Raw genomic sequence first — 14,043 nt, forward strand, 5'->3', positions numbered from 1 at the left:
CCTGCGAACCAGAGTATCACAGTTTGATTTCCAGTCAGGGCACATGCCTGGGTTGCAGGCCAGTTCCCAGAAAGGGACACACGAGAGGCAACCATACATTGATATTTCTCTCCCTACCTCCTTCCCTTCCCCTCTAAAAATAAATAAATAAAATCTTTTAAAAATAATAAAGGAAGAGAGAAAGAGAGAAAGGACAGTAGGAAGAAGGAGGGGCCATCTTTGAAGTGAACTTGTGTTACAGAATTTCGGACATGAAGAACTGATAAAAGAGGCCCTGATGCATTGTATGCAAAACTGGGCCACAAACTTGAAAACCTTGGAGGCTGTAAGACCTTATGTGTACACTCACCGACAAAGCCTGATGTTTTACACAAAGGAAGAGGGGGCAGTTGGGTTCTGGAAGCTATCCATGACCTGCTCCATCAGGCTCTGATTTTGTGAAGGATACACTTTCTAAGAGTCAGTATTATAACCAACTTTTCCAGTGTTCATTTATCCCATGAAACAAAGGATGCCTGTGACTGTAGAAAATATAGGCCCTGACTTTGAGAAGAGAAAAATGAAAGGATGGGAGGAAATGAAAGGAAAGGTTCAGTAAATAGTGGCTGAGATCATCTCCCAGTTCCATTGCTGCCCATGCAGCAGAGGGAAGCCGTGTCTAGCAAGAAGGGGGTATGACCTCAGCCACTGTTTACTGAACTCTTACCAAGGGCTCTCCTCTCAGCACACGCTGCCCCATGTCATCGGTGTAACAACTCAGTGATGATGATATGGGGCTGCGACCCCTGCTTTATCACTGAGAAGGAAACCAAGCACAGAGTTACTTGCTCAAGGTCCAAATGGTAGGACTGGGATTCTCTCTAGATCTCACCACTCCTTTATGCCCCGGTGTGCTGCCAACCTGAGCAGCTGGTGAGGCAGACACAAGAAATACCTTAGGGAGGTAGAGGATGGGGCAAAGGTGTGTTACAACTGGCTGGATAAAGCACAGGGCACACTTTCTTTTCTTTTTGACTGTTGGCTCTTTGTGTTAACTTCCTCCAGGGAATTCCTCCAGGGATTCACTATAACCCTTCCCTTCCCAACTCAACCCAGCCTGCCTTCAGAGGGTGTCCCCTCTGATAGGCCTTTGATTACTCAACAGGAACCTGGGTGATCTTCAGTTCCTTTGTTTGTTGTATCTACCAGTGCTTTTACACATGAACCCCAAAACAAGATGCCAGAAAGGGTGGGAGGTACCCCCTCTTCCAGTTAACTTCTTTGGATGGAATCCCACTGTCTCCAAATAAAGGGCCATTTTAAATCACTTTTTGTTTTTCTATATAGACTCAGTTTTCTCCTTTAGTATTTCTATTTTCTGCTGTAATTCTTTTTTTCTTTTTGTAATATAGTTTATTGATTATGCTATTACAGTTGTTCCATTTCCCCCTTCACTCCTCTCCACCCTGCACACCCTCTCCTACCCCCATTCCCCTCCTTTAGTTCATGTTCATGTGTCATACTTGTAAGTTCTTTAGCTTCTACATTTCCCATACTATTCTTACCCTCCCCCTGTCTATTTTCTACCTACCATGTATGCTACTTATTATCTATACCTTTTCCTCCCTCTCTTCCTCCCATTCCCCTGTTGCTAACCCTCCATGTGATCTCCATTTCTGTAGTTCTGTTCCTGTTCTAGCTGTTTGCTTCATTTTTGTTTTTGTTTTAGGTGTGGTTGTTAATCATCGTGAGTTTGCTGTCCTTTCACTGTTCATCTTTTTTATCTTCTTTTTCTTAGATAAGTTCCTTTAACATTTCATATAATAAGGGCTTGATGATGATGAACTCCTTTAACTTGACCTTATCTGTGAAGCACTTTACTTGCCCTTCCATTCTAAATAAAAGTTTTGCTGGATAGAGTAATCTTGGATGTAGGTCCTTGCCTTTCATAACTTGGAATACTTCTTTCTAGCCCCTTCTTGCCTGTGAGGTCTCTTTTGAGAAATCAGCTGACAGTCTTATGAGCACTCCTTTGTAGGTAACTGTCTCCATTCCTCTTGCTGCTTCTAGGATTCTCTCCTTCATTTTAATCTTGGTTAATGTAATGATGATATACCTTGGTGTGTTCCTCCTTGGGGCCACCTTCTTTGGGACTCTCTGAGCTTCCTGGACTTCCTGGAAGTCTATTTCCTTCACCAGATTGGGGAAGTTCTTTATTATTTGTTCAAATAACATTTCAACGTGTTCTTCCTCTTCTTCTGGTACCCCTATAACTCAGATGTTGGAACATTTAAAGATGTCCTGGAGGTTCCTAAGCCTCTCCTCATTTTTTTGAATTCTTGTTTCTTCCTTCTTTTCTGTTTGGTTGTTTCTTTCTTCCTCCTAGTCCACTCCATTGATTTGAGTCCCAGTTTCCTTCCCATCATTATTAGTTACCTGTAAATTTTCCTTTACTTCACTTAGCATAGCCTTCATTTGTTCATCTAATTTGCGACCAAATTCAACTAATTCTGTGAGCATCCTGATTACCAGTGCTTTGAACTGTGCATCTGATAGGGTGGCTATTTCTTCGTTGCTTAGTTGTATTTTTTTCTGGAGTTTTGATCTGTTCTTTCATTTGGGCCATTTTTTTTTGTCTTGATGCACCTGTCACATAGTGAGGGGTGGAGCCTTAGGTGTTCACCTGAATGAGGTAACCCAATCTCTGGGTTGTGACGGGTTGTGACAGAGTATGTGGGGAAGGGGTCCGAGAGGGAACAATGGCGCTTGCTCAGCTCTCTGCTGGATTTCAGTCCTTCCTGCCACTTCCCCCAAGCAAATCGGATCCTTCTAGTGCTGATTCCTGGGTGGGTGGGCTTGTGTACATTCTAGGACCCTTTGGGTCTCTCCAATGAACTCTCCTGTGAGGTTGGGAGTCTCTTGCTGCATGTCAACCCCCACAGGTGTTTTCAATCAGTGTTTTGAGGCTTTATTTCCCTGCACTGGGACCCTGGGTTGTGTGGTCCATCTTGCTCCCCAGTTTCACCTGGTTTATTTGTGCATAAATGTGGGACTGCCTGGGGTACCAGCCACCTTGTGCACTAAGCCCTCCCACAATCCGCCACCTTTCTGGGTTCACCCGCTGCCGCCTGCATGCCCGTGGTCCACCAGCCACCACCTGTGCACCCAGGGTCCTCCAGCCACTGCTTTGCAATGAGTCCTTTCCACCTGGCCACCTAACTCCTGGAATATTCATTCATCCTACCGGTCTGGATGAATATTTCTTCTTTAACTCCTTGGTTGTCGGACTTCCATACAGTTCAATTTTCTGTCAGTACTGGTTGTTTTTTTGTTTCTAAACTTTTGTTGTCCTTATTTTGGTTGTGCAAGGAGACACAGTGTGTCTACCTATGCCTCCATCTTGTTGGGAAGTCCTGTAATTCTTATATTATCTGGAAATCTGACTTTCTGACTTACTATGCTTCAAATCTCTCAGCAGATTTCTATTTATTATTTTTTAAATAATTTTGAGGGCTGGCTGGTGTGGCTCAGTGAATTGAGTGCCAGCATGGGAGCCAAAAGGTCATGGGTTCAATTCCCAGTCAGGGCACATACCCAAGTTGTGGGCCAGGTCCCCAGATGGGGCCATGTGATAGGCAACCAAATGATGTATCTGTCACACATTGATGTTTCTCTCCTACTCTTTCTCCCCCCTTCCCTCTCTCTAAGAATAAATAAATAAAATCTTTAAAAATTTTTAAATTACATAAGAAATACATGCTCAACCACAGGATTAAAAAATGACCTGTCAACCATAAGAGGATGGCCAGCTAGGATGGTAGGCTCCTTCTTTATTTGGAACAGATGGCATCTTGATTTATGATTGGCAGGTGGCCCCTTCTTAAGGACATGTGAGGGACACAGCTTCTAATAAGAGTGGCATTCCCTTATTAGGGGCACACTTGCAGCTTGCAGGCTGCCACCAGCTGCTGAGGGCGGCCTTTCCTTTCTCCATGCCTGGATCATGGTGACAGCTGAGGGTTCTAATAAAGCAAAGTGCCTAGGAAGGTGGGGTGAGGAAGCCATCCAGATCATGGAGGTCTATTTCTATCCCTACCAGTAATCCCTCTGCTAAAAACAGCTGAAGCCAAGAGGTTCTGAGGCAGCTTGCTGGAGCTGAGCCATGATCCGGTTACCCTGGGCAATTCTGAGACATTCCGGAGGCACTTCTGTCCCCAGCAGCAGGCCATTGGCAGCCAGGGCCCAGGATGGCACTGATTATTTTTAGCTAAGATGTTTCAGGCTTTCCATGGCAGTGAGCAAGAGGCCCCAGTACCCAGGCATTGGTGGGCCCTCTCCATGTTCTCCCAAATGAGATGTGTCCCTCATTTAGGGAATCTCCTGGAGGCTCAAGAGATTCAGAGGAGCAGGTAAAAGGCACCCTGAGGCCACCTTTGTCAAGATCCCTGACACCAATTTGCTGAGAGCAAGGGTAGCAGAAATAAAGATAAGGAACTGTTGTCACCAGCACAGGGTAACCCGGTGACTCAGGAATACAAAAATAAATGACACAGAACCTTGAAGCTCAAGGACAATAAAGGAAATATAAGTGCTAAATAGCAAGGATGAAAAACAAAACAAAACACAGAGTTAATGAGAAACTGAGGAACATGACAGGGGGACATGCTTTTATAGTCTCAGAACAATAATCACTTCCTTTAGCATTGAGGCTAGTGCTCTGTACACAGCAGGTGCCATGCATGTGCTGGACTGGATTCCTAGCAGAGACAGTAAAGTGGTGGGGGAAAACTAGTGTGCCCTTGAGGAAAACTAGTTCTTTCTATGCTATCTGCCTCTGTGTATCAGTAATAACCAGACAATAATTACCCAGAAGTGGTTCTTCACAAATTTGTGAGCAATCGTAACCATGAAGTTGATTTCCTTGGCTTTCTGAAACAATGGGTGTGCACACACCTGTTTGCAATTCACACTGGCTGATGAGCCTGAAGAGAGAATCAAGTATCAGAGAGGAAGCCCTGGGGGTAAGTTGCTGCTCTGTGAAGACAGGAGACTGTCAGCTCCTGTGCCCCAGTACCAAAGCCTCCACCTCTCTGCTCTGCTGCTGGAAGTTCCAGGTCTATGTTTCTTTAGATATTTACTCTCTCATCTATCTTTTATCACCTGCTTACTACATGCCCGGGAAGAGGGAATGAACAAAGAAGAAGTCCCCAAGAAAGGTGGACCAGGAAAAGGGAGAGAGAAAGCCTGTATTGAGGTCCCAAGACTCAGAAGGGGGAGGGCAAGTGGATGGGTGGGGGACAGACATTTCCAAATATGGTTCATCCTCAGTCCTGGAATATTAGCATCAAAGTAGCTGCCTATTTGAGGCCTAGGGTTTCTGTCCTATGGGCAACAGGTGTGCAGACCTGAAGAACAAGGCTCATGCTCCCCAGTTTTTAAAGCTCAATGTCTAATTCCCTTTGCTCTCTTTATCAATATTTAGCTAACTACCTATAGTAACATTGCCATGTGGGTGCTCATTATATAGGTATCCTAGCACCATTCCCAGGGGGAAAAAACAGCCTTTCAAATAATGGGTCTCACCAGAAACATAAAATTTGCTCCTTCTTTGTTTCTACTGTGGCCATCTGAGCTGTCTCATCTCCACTTCACGGGATGCTGGTTTCTGGAAGGGGGTGGGTTTGGGACATGAGCCTCTCTCTGGGTTATGAGGGTAGGATACATGTTCTGCTCACAATTCACATTCTACTCCATAAGGACCCCACAGAGCAGACTTAAGTCATGGAGGCAGAGAAGCTGCTCCACTCTCAGGACTAGCATTGGGTGCCTGACTCTGCTGGGGAGAGAATGGTGACAGCAGCTGGTTAGAGCTTGCCTGTGTACTGCCAGACACTGTTGCAGGAGATCTTCTAATGTATAGTATCCAGTGTACCACAACCCCATGAGGCAGCAAAGGCCATAGCCTTCACACAGGATGATCCCTGTTGGAAAGTAAATTAAAAGGACATGAGTTTTTGCATTTTTAAGTGACTTGCTTTCAGTCCCACAGCATATTCAGACCACTAAAGGGACTATGTGTAGTGTAATCAATGATCAATAAATACACGTGATTACACTAATCTCCCATGGCCAAGGGTGTGCAGCCTCAGGGAGCTCATTGTCACTTTTTGAGAGCTTCCTTGGGACAAGGTGGAATAAGAGCCATTCCCTTCGGGAAGACCAGGACTTGAGCTGTGACCTCAGTGGGTCCTGTCGCAATCAGAGGGAGCCTTACATAAGTGTCTCTCACCACCTGTTTCCCCCCCTTTTTTCCGTGTCGCCCTAGGGAGGAGTCAGAGGGCAGAACCAGTCAGGCTGCCCCTACACCTGAAACTGGTCCTTTCAGCAATGAAGGACTCCCAAACTTCTGAAACCCCAACAGCCCCACAAGCTGAGTTTCAAATCCCTGACTCTGATTCCAGGGACATTTATGTTGCCTGAATGGCTGGGTGCTGACACATAGAAAATGCTCATTCAACCTGGGTTCCCACCCATCCTTCTTCCTTTAAATTCTGTCTTGCCAGGTAATCCTGAATAATATTGGTTCTGTTTCATTATCTGGAATTTGGGGTTGAAGATAAATGCAGGCCTTTTTTCTTTTTGGTGGCCTAAGCCATATCTGTAAGAAAAAATTTATAGCAGTTCTGTGTTTTAAATCACTCTGAGCTCCTGAGATAAAAAGATGGTTTGAATGTTAATCATTACTCTAAGGCAAAAGGAAGAAGCAGTTTTCACAGGTCTTCCCAGCTCTAACAGCTTCATGAAACCCTTCTTTGGATTTTAAGGCTGGTGATAGGAAGACGTGCTCATTTACATGATTCACAAGCCATTTGGCCAGAAGGGTGTGTAGGGTCAAGGCAATGAATGTCACAGCCAAATCTGCTCAAATTAGCAGATACAGCTTAGTCCTCTTTTGTTCTCCTGTCTGAAACACCACATTGCTCTAGCACTGCTCTGCCCAGATGCCATGAAGCCTCCCCCCTCTGACATCTACATGCCCACAAACCTGGCTGTCCTCTACTCCCCTGCCAGCCACCTCCCACCAGAACCACCTCCACTTGTTGAAATCCTGACATACCTGAGACTTTCTTGTTCCTCCCCATCTACCAGTCATCAGGCACTGAGTCAGATCTGCGTGCTAGCAAGATCCTCAGGGCACAGTAGAGATTGAGAAGTGGGGCTTCTTTTTAACATGCCCCCAGAATCCTCAGGAAGGTTTATTATAACTGCTATCACTGGGTTCCAACACCCATTTTCTGATTCTCAGGATAAAATCAGAATTTTCTGGATAAATAATCTAGATTGTAAGCCCTTGCTTTTCATCACTTCAATACTTCTTGCCACTTCTTTCTGGTCTGCAAAAGTTCTTTTGAGAAATCAGCTGACAGTCTTATGGGAACTCCTTTGTGTGTAACTCTCTGCTTTTCTCTTGCTGCTTTTAGGATTCTCTCTTTGTATTTAACCTTTGGCATTTTAATTATGATGTGTCTTGGTGTGGCCCTTTTGGGTCTAACATGTTTGGGACTCTCTGTGCTTCCTGGGCTTGTATGTCTATTTCCTTTGCCAAATTAGGGAAGTTTTCTTTCATTCTTTCTTCCAAATAAGAATTAATTAAGTTTTAAAAACTTATTAATTAAATACGTTTTTAATTTCTTGCTCTTCCTCTTCTCCTTCTGGAACCCCTATGATTTAGATGTAGGCACATTTGAAGATGTCTCAGAGTCTTCTTATAACTATCCTTATTTTTTTAAGTATTGTTTTTTCTTTTTGTTCAGGTTGAATGTTTATTTCTTCCTTATGTTCCAAATCGTTGGTCTGAATCCTGGCTTCCTTCCCTTCACTGTTGGTTCCCTGTAGAGTTTTCTTTATTTCACTTAGTGTAACCTTCATTTCTTTCTTCATGTTGTTGCTGTACTCAGTGAGTTCTTTGAGTATTCTGATCACCAGTGTTTTGAACTCTGCATCTGATAGGTCGCCTATCTCTGTTTCATCTGGGTCTTTTTCTGGGGTTTTATTCTGTTCTTTCATTTGGGTCATATTTCTTTGTGTCCTCAATTTGGAAGCCTCCCTGTGTTTGTTTCCCTGTATTAGGTAGAACTGCTTCGACTCCCTGTAAAAGGCACCTGTAAATTGTGTGTGGCAGAGCCTTAAGTAATCACCAGAGTAGGGCAACCTGCTTTACTGCTTTGTGGATCTGTGTTGGAGGATGGCTCAGATTGGGAACTGTGCTACTGCTTGATTTCTAGGGGTTTGCCTGGCACTCACCCCATTTCCACTGATTTTACCCACTCCTCATGTGACTGATGCCCTTCCAGCTGTTGCCCTGGTGTTGAATCCCAGAGTGGGTATATGTGTGTAAGTTTTAATACTGTGCAGGCCCTTTAAGCAGAGTTTCCTGAAAGTCTGGCAGTTTCCTCTGCTGCCCCAAACCCCACTGATTTTACAGCCAGAAGTTATGGGGCTTTATCTTCCCAGTGCTGGAACCCTGGGCTATGCAGTCTGGCCTGGGGCTGGGATCATTTGCTCCCAAGGTATCCCTCCCAATTTTTATCCACCACATGTGAATGTGGGGGACTGCCTGTGCACATTCCACTGCTGTTGCTGCCTTCCACACCACACCACATCTGCTCACCTCACCACCTGTCTCTACATCTCCATCCCTCCTACCCTCTGGATAAATGTGGTTTCTTTACATCTTTGTTGTTGGACCATTGTACAGTTCAACTTTCTAACAGTTCCGGTTATTTGTTTTGAGATTCAGTTTAAAATTTTTTATGTGGTTGCATGAGGAGGTAAATCTTGTCTATCTGCACCTCCATCTTAAAGAATCTTTCTTAAAAAAAGTTCTCTAAGCAAAGCCTCTGATTCTTTTTCTTGTTAATCTTGGGCCCTCACAAACTGCTACTCACCCTGAGGGTCTGAGTCTATGATTCTATGAATTAATTATTAATGTAACATTTAAGTGTTAAGTTGCTTGATATAGACTGTTTTTTACAAGTTTCAAGAAAAAGCCACTTCACTGAGGCTGATGTGGTGGGTGTGATCACCCCCCAACACACACATGGGGTATGCCTTAGCTGGAGATCCGCTCCCCAACACTGTTGGTGAAGCTGCCTGGAGCTCCTGACAGACAGGTTGTTTAGTCCTCTCAGGGTGGCTTTCTCACAGTAGTTCCAGAACTAGAGACATGGCCACAGAATGCTGGGGAGGACAGGAGCCACAAAGATGGTCCACACCAACCCTCTTACTTCCCAGAGGAGGACATAGAAGATAAGTGACTGTTTCAGGGTCACCCCACCTGCTCATGGCAGCACTAAAGCTAGAATGGGAATTTCCTGCTCTGGGAGTACCCAGCCCTCAGGAACTGTGAGAGCCACAGTCCCTGCCCCCTGGCCCATCTGTTCATCAGTCCCCAGCTGCCCCACCTCAGCTGCCACCAGAAGCATCTCCCACAGCACCAAGAACTCTCTTGGGCAGCCTCTGGGTGACTCTGTCGCTCTGCTCGGCATCACCTTTTACTCCTTGGCACCTGGAGTCTTCCACTAGGTGGCACCACTGCTCTGCCAGCCACCACTGTTCTCAACCAGGAGCCAAAGTATCAAGTTCTCCAGAGGCCAGAGCTGATGGGTAGCTCCGGGAAAGTATGGTGCAAAGTGGGAGACTTCCCCTCTGCCTTTGCCTGCTGTTTGGCAGAGAAATCCTGATAGCACCAGGCCATATTGGAGCCAAAGCAAAAGGAAAACCCACTAATACCATCCCGTCTTAATTTAAAAATTTGTTAACCATGGATTCTTTTGTGTTACTTTTGATTGAAAAATATACCATTGAAATATTAATTTAATTACCCACTTTTATTGTCCCCTTAAATTTTGCACTCACTTGCCTCACCCCAGTCCCTGCCCAGGCCAGAGCAGCATGGGTTGTGCCCCAGCATCTGCAAGCATTATGGAAATAGCCATTCCTGCTGTTAGGGTAGCTCCTCTCTGTGAAATCCTAATGCTGGGCTGGGGCAGGTCTGAGGGCAGCCACAACACCTGGGATGGAGGCTGTGGGCTGGGTCATTCCACCGTCACAGGCAGAAGCCCAGTGTCTCTCAGGGTAAGTTCTGCCTCAGGAGGCCCCTCATTCTCCCTGTGAGTCCACTTTGGCCAGCCCATGTCCCAGGTCCCTAAAGAGTCCTGAGTCCCAGAACCACCACTGCCAGGCCACAAGTCAAAGCCCCTGCTACTGGAGGAGATGGGTCTCCTGCCCCCATCCTGCCCTGCCCAGTATATCACCTTGCCTTCTAGAGCATTCCCCGCCCTCTACATGACTTGATTTAATTCATTTCCTGAGGGAACCAAATGCCTATCACTCCTTCACGTGCACTGTTTGGGGCCCTGTTCCTTCTTTCCCTCTTGTTTCAAAAGGAACATTTTTATTTTCTTTCCTTTAATGAGCTAGTATTCTTTGCAGCTTCTGGTGGCATACATCTCTTCTGATGCTCCTAGTTTTTTGTTTTGTTTTGTTTTTTTGGAGTGGGGGGCAGGCTTCCCCTACAGAGCACAGGGAAAGAAAAAAAGCGAAACAAGCTGCCTATTGAACCAAGAGAAACAGCAGGGTCACAGCACTCAAACACTCCCTCTTGAACCACCTGAAAGCTCTTAAAAGTCCCAAGGCCCCGGCCTCGCCCAAGACCAGTTAAATCAGAATCTTTGATGATAAAACCCACCCTCCTCTCCTCCTTCTACCTATCAGGCATCAGCAGTTTGTAAGGCCCCTCAAGTGAAAACATGTCCAGCCAATGGGAACTCTGGCACCAAACAAGCTTGGGCTCTTAATGAGCAAGGCTGACACCTGCCACCTACAGGCTAGAGCCGGTACTGCTGCCCACAGGCAGATTACAGACATAGGAGCTGGTAGGGCTTTAGAACTTGTCTTCTACCCACAAATGATTTCCTGTATAAACGTCCCAGTGACCTCCTGTCTAAGCCCTCCTAGAAACGCCCCACAGGCCACCATTTTCATTGATGGGACGGCCCCTACTGACTGGCTAGCCAAATGCCTTGACATGCAGCCGAAATCTGTCTTGAGAACTCTGCTCCCTTGGCCCTGGGTCTGTGCCCTGGAAACACACACACAGCAAACCCACTCTCCGGGATTGGCGTCAGTCAGAAAACAGCTACCATAGTCTTATGAGTCCTCGTCCCTCCAGGTGAAATAACCCAGTGTCCTAGTTGTCCTCTTCTGGACACACATGACTGGTAATATCCCCCATCCTGTGAGACACCAGAATTTAGTCTAAATTTTAAAGTGTAACAAGAAGTAATTGATATTAATTATTAAAAATATTTTTAAAACACCAGAGAAAGTGTCCCAGCCCCCTTCACTCCCCTCCCATTCCCACGGTCTGGAGTGGGGCACCATTGGGAACAGGCTAGTGGCACTTAGAACTGAATGTCAGATTCTTGCAGTGAGGGTGAAACTTCCTCCCTGACCCCCAGTTTCTTCATCTCTAACATGTAAATAACTACAGCACCTTTCCTGGAGATTAATGGTATGACACAAAGGGCCAATCACAATGCCTGTCACATTTTAAAGAGTTTACTAGCAGTAGTTCTTCAAGGCTAACTGAATTGTCTCAGGCTATTAGTGGAACCAGACAGAAGCATAAAGCACATTAATTTTCATGATCATTTTACTTATAGCACAGCAGTACTGGGTTCATGTAGGTCCATTAAATTAGCCCTAAAGTCCAAACGCTGAGGGCATCTGCTAAATTGTAAATTGAAGAGGCTCCGGAAGGCATCCTTTTAAGCCAATGTGCATTTGATGTCAATTACCACCAGAGAGCAGTGTGGGGTCACTTATGGGGCGATTGCCTCCTGATCAGTCAAAGGCAGGCCCTTGAAGCACAGCTGTGGTAGAGACTGCCTCAATTCTGGCCACTTTGTGTTAAGCCCGGGTGTATCCTGTCAGCTAATCTAGCCAGGTCTGTGCTCAACAGAGTGACCTGGTATGAGGTCAGCGTCTCTGCTGCCCACCTGCAATTTAGGGCCACTTCAATGTCTTCAAGCTGGGCTTCTGTTCTCATTTCCCACCACCATAAGACTTACTTCTTGGGTTTCTTTCCATTTGCTCATGGGCACCTGTGGCAGATAAATCCTAAATTATAGCATTTCCAGCCTACCTACACCTGAGGATATTTCTCAGCATCTCATGTTACACAGTCGGTACTAGCTGCTCAGACTTGACACCAGTGATCCAGGGTCATTCAGCAGATATTTACTGAGTGTCTGCTGTGTGCTAGGCACTTGTCTACTTGCCATCCTTTCTCTGCTCAAGTCAGGCCCAGTGAAGGGCTGGTTTTCTGACACAGACTGAATATTCTTAGGTCTCCAGATTCACAAGTCAGAGATGTGCTTAGCAAAGCTACCCCAAATTTCTGGGCCTGACATAGAAGGGAAACCCTGAAATCTTAAGATTCCTATGACATCCTCCTGGCCAGACCCTGCCATGCTGCTCTGGCCAAATGCAGGATGACAATTCCCTCCCTGTCAAACTGACTCAAACTACCAACAGCCCCTGTAAGAGTCTGACTCAGACCTCGGACAATGCCCCAAATTAGACTCTCTTCCCTTCACACTATTCCTAGCAAAAGGTAAAGAAAATACTTACAGAGACACTACTTCCTAGGACAGTTCAGATGTCAAATATCCTCTCCCCTGCCAAACATACAAATGCTCTTGGACTTGGCAGACATGCGCCCTATTGATTTAAGGGCTGCTCGCCCCACCTGCCTGGAGGTTTGCATTTGAGAATATTTTGAGTATGCATCTGCTCCAAGGGAAATAAGGAAAAATGTTCTTTTATCCTCATGCAGTTTTAAATAAAGGGAAGTCAACAAAGTCCCTGACATGAGAGCTACAGACTATTTTAGAAAGGGGAGAAGAAAGATACAAAGAACCATAGGTTTTTTAACACCACTTAAACCAGCAAGCTCATAAAATGCTTGTGGGGGTTTATCTCTCAGATGAAATTTAGTTGCCTGAGTCATATGAGATGCTGAAAAGAGCAGTAAAGAAGGGAAGATTTCAGTCTGTTTAATCACTTCAGGAGAAGGGAGAGAAACACAGCAGAGACTTAGAGTTGAGTTCCAGTATGGGCCTGGGTCAAGAGAAGACATGAGAACTCAGGCCTGACCTAGATGATATACTAATGGTCCAACTTTGCAAAAATGGAAGGACCAGAAAAGGGATGATGGATAGGACAGTCAAAGGTTGTAAGATAAGGTATTCAAGAACTCGCCTCATGACCCAAGCAGCAAAGTTCTGACAAAGTCACATATTTGAATGGGTCATGGAATCTGGAGGCAAACAGCCACACTGCCTTGGTATTTCTTGAGGTCTTCATGAGTGTACTGTTAATAATCGTAACCTAAATTATCAAGGAAAGGTAAGATGGTCTTTATTCCATTTAAGAGGATAGGAACAAAACTCATATATTATATAATTCCATATCTGGGAGATGTCCAGAACAGGCAAATCTACAGAGAAAGAGATCAGTGGGAATGACTTTTGATGGGATGAAATTTCTTTTGTGGGTGTTGAAACGTTCTAATATTAGATTGTGGTGATACTTGTACACCTCAGTGAATATATTAAATACCGCTTAACTTTTAATAGGTGAATGTTATGGTATGTGAAACATATCTCAATAAGCTGTAAAAAGATAGGAAGGTATGTAATACAACTTATAAATAGTATATTAGACATGATTCCAAACTTCAGCAATTTAAAGGGATTAGATTCATTTCTTTGGACAATTCATCGTGTGAAAAATTTCATTCTCAGGCAATGCTGGAAAGATGAGGTATTTCTAAATAACCAGCAGAGTTTAATTCAGTAAAGACATTATAGAAAGAAAGTACAAAATATACTCCAAACTCATGAGAATTATAGATGCTTAGAGAAGTGACTCAGAAGATCACATGATCACTGAGATATAATCTCTTAATGGATAAAGAAGTAATCTAAAATAGCACAA

Source organism: Artibeus jamaicensis, unplaced genomic scaffold, assembly GCF_021234435.1.
Source record: "Artibeus jamaicensis isolate MK-2021 breed Jamaican fruit bat unplaced genomic scaffold, CSHL_Jam_final contig_781, whole genome shotgun sequence".
Classification (NCBI taxonomy): domain Eukaryota; kingdom Metazoa; phylum Chordata; class Mammalia; order Chiroptera; family Phyllostomidae; genus Artibeus; species Artibeus jamaicensis.